Source organism: Phyllostomus hastatus, unplaced genomic scaffold, assembly GCF_019186645.2.
Source record: "Phyllostomus hastatus isolate PE091 unplaced genomic scaffold, TTU_PhHast_1.1 phas_contig_402, whole genome shotgun sequence".
In the NCBI taxonomy this organism is placed as follows: Eukaryota; Metazoa; Chordata; class Mammalia; order Chiroptera; family Phyllostomidae; genus Phyllostomus; species Phyllostomus hastatus.
Window position 1 is genome coordinate 10,133,531 of NW_025333873.1, and position 7,775 is coordinate 10,141,305.

A 7,775-nucleotide genomic window follows, 5' to 3' on the forward strand; every position below is an offset into this window, starting at 1 on the left:
GAGGCAGGAAATAGGAGGAGAAGGGAGAAAAAGCTTAGGAGAAGCTAAAAGGCTCTTAGAAGAGCTAAAGACAATAAGGCCATTTGGACTGTGAGTGTGTGTATGTGGACTGGGAGTGTGTGTGAGTGTAGAGGGGCTGGAAACAGGTTTCCAGTGCAGTAGGAAAAAGGGTTCTTTTCCTTATTGTGAAAGCCCTGGGGAAAGAATGAAAGACTAGATCACAGAAGAGTCCTCCCACAGATACACATTGAAAAATTAGTCATAGAGTCAGTTGGAGTAATATGGGGAGGTGGGGGAGAGTATCAGATAGCAATCCCTTTTGGGGGGAGGTATTAAAGGATAGAAGTGTTGTAGTATAATATTGACACCAAAAGGCTGTGGTCTTAAAATGCTTTTTATTAAAGTTCCATAATCTATTGGAGGCATGGGTGGGACACAAGGGCCACATAATTTGGCTATATTGAAAAATAATTAATAGATGATCTTAAAATAAAAATATATTTAATAAGGAAACAAATATAAATATGTCCTCTTAGTTCCATACTCTGTTTTGCACAATTTACATGGCAGAATAATGATGGTAAGAAAAGGTGTGATGGAAAGGGGATTCATTTAAATAAAGAATGAGAGAAATGGGAAGTTTGAGGACTCAGTGTAGGTATTTCTTCTAGAAAGTCTCTCCTCTGTGTATCTTGATCAATTTTTTACTTCCCTTGACTTACTGAAATGTGTTTCTCTGTCCTCCTCATTAGGGACTGTGTCTTATTTAGCGTTGATTCCACAGCGACTACACAATGCTTGGCGCATTTACGCAACAGTCATTTGTTTCGCAGGTTAAACACTGTTAACTGTTCAGTGCTCTTCATAGCTCAGTTCGTCATTCAGAGGGTCCATCAGGAATGGGATTACTACTGTTCAGAGACCAAAGTGGTTTATGAGCCATTGATTTCTCATGAAAGGGATGATAGTAACTATAATTTATTTTACACTTTTAATAATGAGGCATTATATTCTTTACATACATAGCTTCTATTTTCTGTTCAAGAATCCTGTGAACTACCATTTTAAATGGAAACCGAGGCTGAGAGGTTGAACAACTTAGTGAAGGTCACAGAACTCATAAACTGGGACTGGGGTTTTGTTTGTTTGTTTGTTTTTAAGATTTTTATTTATCCATTTCTAGAGAGGGAAGGGAGGGAGATAGAGAGAAAGAGAGAAACATCAATGTGCGGTTGCTGGGAGCTGTGGCCTGCAACCCAGGCATGCACCCTGGCTGAGAATCGAACCTGCGACACTTTGGTTCACAGCCTGCACTCAATCCACTGAACTATGCCAGCCAGGGCTGGACTGGAGGTTTTTATGTAAGTATATCTAGCTTGAAAACTCTTGTTTACATTTCTTTTGAGCCAGGTGAAACACTGGTAAGGGCCGAGGAACTTTCCCATTCACAAATTAAAAATGAGGAAACATTAAATTGGTGGTTTTCATATCACTATGAGGAAAGAATACCTCTAGAAAGATTTAAAAGAAAACTAACAATTTTATGAAAAACTTAACCTTATTTTGCAGTCTTTTTCAGTTTTCATAAAATTTCCCATATGACCAAGAAAGCAAGCACTAAGCATCTTATGTATACATTTTAAAAACACTTGGACTTCTGCAATAAACAAAATCGATAGTCTTCCATTAACTCACAGCATCAAATGTCAAAGAACTCCAAAAAACTGAAGTTGCTAATTGAGTCAGACTTGTGCAGCATTATTTGATATGTTGAAAAGAAAATATTATGTTAATAAGCATGTCAACTTTATTGATAATGCTTAATGGACCTCCAATGGACATGTCACTGATAATTTAAGATTACATTTCAAGAAGTCAGCAATAAGCACACTAATCATAAATTAATAAAACTGATGCAAAATATGAAACACCAGAAATTCCTGTAGCACCAGATTCTACTATTTTAAGAAAACTTCCATTGCTGTAAACATTCTGAAATATAAAACAGCAGAAATATTAAGGTCTAGTTCTTTGAATTAGAAAAAAATTCATCTAGGCTTCAAAGCATATTTAACATGTTAATGATTTGCAAAAAATCTATTTACATTAAGCTTCTCAAAAGTTCATAGACTTTCAGAGCTTAAGAGATAATAAATAGGATCCAAAGAAAGGAGAAAAAAGTACCCTTAAAGCGACAAATTTCTATTTTCAGGAAGTCCCTATAGGAGCAAGAATTAAAAAATCGGGTTCATTCTATAGATCTATAATAATTGTAGGCAAATAACTGATTTATGAATACATTGTCTTTTATGAGCAATACTTCATAAAAATGAAATCTTTGTTAATTAAGAGAGACCTAGTTTCTATAAAAAGCCCAGCAATTATTGTTAGATATATTGAGCTTGAAGGCACTGGTGTATGAGAGCACTCTAAGTCCTAAGTGTAATTTAGAACAAAAGAAAATAGATTGTTCACCTGAAAATAATGCAGCAAATGGTTAGAAATACAGCACATTGTCTTCTAAGAAATAAAAAATTGGTGGTTACACAGCAGGTCATCTGTGTTAGAACTGCAGTGAAGTAAGGCAGTTGAGAAAGACAGAGCAAGCGTAAGAGTCATAACAAATCATCTGACTTTCATGCTTTAAGTTAGCTGATCAGGGTATAGAACATCTCTTTAATGTATTCACAGGTACCTTATTATTAAAGTGTCAAACCTCTTTGAGGATTCTTCAGTAATTTGCTATTCCATTTCTGTTTCATTCATTAAGTAGTTCCTTAAGCATCCCATTTGTGAAGTTCTCAGTGAATCAAGCTGTGAGCAACTCAAACTGTTTTGATTCACTCAAGAGAACATAAGTTATCTTTAGAAACCAACCATCAATGAGAAATGTAGTGTTATGGTCGGTCCCCTCACATGGTGAACATGTTAAAATAATTCCACAGCTCAAGAGACCCATCATCTAAAAGAGTGGTGCACTTAGCTACCATAGTCTAGGTTTACACTGCCTCTGAATTATTAGTATCAACTCTAGAGAAGAGGTAAAAATAATTTATAGTTTTACTTAGTAAGAGATTAAAAGGATGATGTTCATGTGAGTGGGCTAAAAAGCACTCTTGAAGGTATTAGCATAGTGCTTAATATCTTTACTGAAAATAAATTATAAAATAATCTTTAGTCTAGCTTTTCTTTTTAGTAACAAAGATATTTATGGCAATGTTAATTGCTCACGTGCTTTTTAATTTCTTAATATAATTAACAAGGTACATACAACTGATTCTTGTTAGAAGAAATATTTAATTGACAAATATTATAGTGTATCTACTATAAAAGCCATTGTACAGATATTGTGGAAATATGAAAAAGGTCATTGAAATCTCAGGTCTTGTGGACTGTGTTCTCATATGGTATATATATCTTTAAGATAAAACCATTCCTTAATGTACTTTTAAAAAAATATATATTGGAAGGATAGTCTCAGTAATTTACATGGATCTCTTCTGGCTCATATAGTCTATTAGCTATATGGATTAATCCCTGGGATAATAGAAATATCAATCATTTATTAATTTATCTCTGGATCATTTGATACTTTAGCAAATGTAATATATTTATATCTACTACATACAACAAAATGGACATTGCTACTTTCAATCTTAGATTAACTGAACGTGATTCCTTCTAAAAAAGAACCTTCCTATCTTCCTAAATAATCACTAATCTTAGGAATACAGAAATCACTCAATACAAAGAAAAAGGCCTTTAGAGTGACATTAAAATATATTGCCCTTGTGAATTAAGAAACCATGCATTTGACCTTAATGTTATACTGTTATTCTGTGAGGCTCCCCACAGGGCTTCTCAGCAATGTTTGGAATCCATAGCCATTTGCAACCCAAATAGAAAGCCTATAGCTTCCCCAGGACAGCATTTCTAATCAGGTTAGCCTGTTGTGGAAGGAGATCCATAGCCAGGCAAATCAAAGCAGGGTACTTAACAGCTACAAGTCTCTGCTGTCTGGAGAGGCTACCTGGTGTTCAGAATAATCCTGGAATGCTTATTTTCAGGATGGGATGGCAAGACCAGGTGACATGTGATGCAAGAGCAGTTGTTAGGAACAGACTATGCAAGAGAGAGCTTTTCCCAATTGAGTAAAGGTTTGCCATGAGGAGAGGGGTTAGATTAACTTGTTAAATGGTGAACCTGTTGAGAAATTCATCACCTTGCTTCCTCAACATCTCCCATCTAAGGGAATTAGCTACTCTCTCAAATGAGACAGAGACTCAGACTCTGTCTTCCTCTCGAGTCCTCTAATGCCTCGGCTTTTTAAGGTAAGAATCCCTGGCATTTCCCTCAAGGGGACATTTGTGTTTGGTTTGGGTTATCTTTCTCAGTGCCTGAGAGATTACATTTTTGAAGAAGGAACAGGAAGACATGGGTTACTTTAAAAATGTCTGGAGCTTTATTATACAGACACTCAGGGAATTTTTATGGGAGAATGGGGAAAATAGAGAAAGCAAGTGAAGGAAAGGGAGAAAAAAAAAGGAGCAAAGAGAAGGGTCCCTCAGGCAGGTATTACTGCCTGCGTTGCAATCCCTGTCCAGCAAGACAGAGAAGAGGACTTTAGGAGAAGATCCCCACACGCCCTTGGCAGGCTCTAAAGGTTTTTGAAAGCTGCACTGCTGGCCTCTATAGGGTCTGGTCAGGTTGAGCCAGTCAAGCACTCTTCTCTCGATCTTCTTGTCCCCCCCTCCTCCCCTTCTCTGAAGGTGGTTTCATCTGGAGGAGTTCCAGGAAGGCCAGAGACAGGCATCTTGGATTTGGAGTCTGCCTTCTAGGAGGCAGAGGAGAGCTGGCAGAGCCCACGGTGTGTTTACACCGCAGCTTCCTCACTCCACAATGTCCCAGTGCCTGTAGCTGCAGCAGTTCAGGAGGAGGCAAGAAGGTGGAAGAATGAGCATGGGGCCTGCAGTGTCTCTGAAGGCGGGGTTCCCTGAGCATTCTGGGAACGCAGCAGGGAGGGGATAGAGATGGGGCTGGGCAGTCCTCAAACAGGAGCTGAGATCAGACTGGTTTGCCTGCTCTTTCAAAATACTCCAAAATTCTGAAGAAATTAACTAAGGTACAGAAGAAGCCAGGAAGGCCAGATTAAACATGTAAGAGGTGGGCCTATTAGAGGTGAGGGGCAATAGAAAAGAAATAAAAGAAGCCTTACAAGTGAGGAGAGGCAGAGAAGTGCTATAGTGTGAAAAGGAACCCTTGGGACCCTCTCAAAAGATGTTTTAGGAGCAAAGAATTATGTATTTGAAGAATTCGGCAATGTCACTGAGGATGCTAAAAGTGCTGAGAGAAGGGCCCATTTCCGTTCAATATTACTTTCTAATTGTTTATTCCACAAACTACAAGTTAATTGACTTTTCCCTTGCTCATGGCTCTGGGCCTCAGTTCCTCATTTGGACTAGATGCTTTTGAAGGTCTGGGCCAGATGTGACCCTCTATAACTGTCCACCTGTGAACCAGGGTATCTGAGACCCTATGTCTGTGAACTTGAATACCAGACTCTCCCTCCCTCTTCCCCCACCCATTACCAGTGCAGTGCACACCTGCACTACTCATGGAGCTGATTCAACTCTCAGTGATGACAAGGGGTATGGCTCAATTGTGACAAATGATTGCTCCTTCTGCCCTGATTAAGGAAGGGAAAAACAGAGAAGGAAGTATAATTTATACTTTGGTTTTCCAAGGAGAGGATATTCTCAAATTTTCTATTTAAAATTTCATCCATTTAAATAAATTATAAATTCCTTTGAGTAGGTTCTAAATAGTTGGACTGGCAAAAGGGCAAAGGGCCTTATGATGAGCGGCCCTATTTTGGGAAAATTTTATTTCATTTCATCCCAGAAATTGGATCTGCCCCTTTTTTGTGGCAATTCAGCACACACTGGCCATGCTCTTTCTTTCCTTGTCTGCCTGCCTCATTCCATTCTGCCAACCTGCTTCAGCGCAGCATTTTCTAGGGTTATTAAACACCCAAGCTTAATGTGCGTGCACTCATGGGTAACATGTTCAGTGATGCAGAACCCCTTGCCCCCCCCCCCCACCCACCACCACCACTCACACATGTAGGCACTTTTGATGGTACTGGAGATAAAATGTGTTTTCATAAGAGTTTCCTTTTTAATTTGCCGTAAGCTGAAATTTTTTAAATTAAAATAATAATAATAATAATAATAATAATAATAATTAGAAATGCATCTCCCTTGCTCGTCTTTGTCTTAAAGTGGGATGTGAAACACAGATAGTATATACTTGTATTCTACACCCACTGCATTTCCATTTCATTTTAGCCTCCAAAATATGGACAGGAGGGCAACTCTAGAAAAATGGATTCCTACTCTTGCGTCTCACTGGGCACTGATCCGTGCAATGCTGTGATGAGCACTTGCACGGAGCATCACCGTTTCCTCTGGCAGCCTCCCCTGTCCCCCCCATTCACCAGCACCTCACATTTCCACAGGGGGGTTGACCTTGCAAAGACCCTTCTCCCGTTTCTGGGAAGGAGCAATCTATCTCAAAACACACGCGCGCGCGCGCACACACACACACACACACACACACACACATTCACACAATGACCTTTCCTCCTTTAAAGAAACACTACTAAATGTAACACGTCTGGGTGCACATTTCCCAACGCCGCATTCCGGAATGCGAACACGGGGTGCAAAGGCAGAATACTAGTTTGGATCTGACTCCCCATTCAGCCGCTCTGTGTCTCAGAGTCTGTTCAAAATAGACGGCTGACTGCGCGGTGGCACATCTGTCCCTTTTCTGCCCACTCACCATCCTGACGAAAAATCAAAAAGGAAACATTATCCACTCATTTTTACATACTGGGAGAAATGTGCTTATTTTGCCTCGGGCTGCGTGCTTCTAAACACTCACATCCCGCTTGGAAGCCAGCCCTGCGCTCCACACCATCTCGTGCACTCAGGTTTACTGAGCAAACACCTTCACGGCTATTCCACGGTGAGAAAAATGCCGCACCAACCCTGCGAATGACAGGTTGCTACTTGACTGCAACCGCTCAGTAGTTTTATCAGTAACCGGAAAACTTCCCAATCTGTCGATTAGTTACTTACATATCTGTAAGGAAATCCTCCTATTTTAGGCTTGAACTACAAAATCACCTCTGTTTCACCTTTCTTAAATCTAGCCGAAGACAATTCCCTCTCACCCTAAACATACCGTATATAAACACTCCCCCTTCCCCCACCCCATTATTCCAAAAAGTCCCCCCTGGACTAACAGCACATTCAGACGGCCAGTGCTAACCAAGGCAACTGTCACCATGCATGCAGACGCATCTATATGCAAAGCAAAGTATGTGACAATAACCAAAACATCTCCCGGACAATTGGCTGCACTACACATGCAGAATGCAACGAACATTGTTTTTTCTACTTACAGTTACAGCGCTGTGCACGGTCACCTAACGAAAATGACAACACTCAACAGTTCTTTATATATATTTAATTCGGGCAAACGGTTAAGCCGTCTCTGTGCGTGGTTCTCTCGCGCTCTTTTTTATCCTTTGGAGCTCTAGGCTGCTTAAATCCCTCTTGGATCGCGCCTTCCAAACCCAGCGGCAGCCGCAACACGCTCCGGTAAATCTCCGCTGCAGATTGGGAATCCCATAGAAAACCTGGGGTCGCTGGAGCTGGGTGCGCAGGCGCGCGAGCCGCCGCCTCGCCGGGCACCCCTCCCGCTTCGCC

At 40.4% G+C, this 7,775-nt stretch overlaps 1 protein-coding gene across 1 annotated transcript in view; it reads right to left on the reverse strand.

Annotated features, from left to right (window-relative positions):
• VSNL1 (visinin like 1) overlaps positions 1-7,724 on the reverse strand; it is an 81,615-nt gene extending 73,891 nt beyond the window's left edge. The window contains exon 1 of the mRNA XM_045844501.1: positions 7,469-7,724. The gene's annotated coding sequence lies outside the window, so the exon portion shown is untranslated. The remainder of the gene's footprint in view (positions 1-7,468) is intronic.
• Positions 7,725-7,775: the final 51 nt, after the last annotated feature.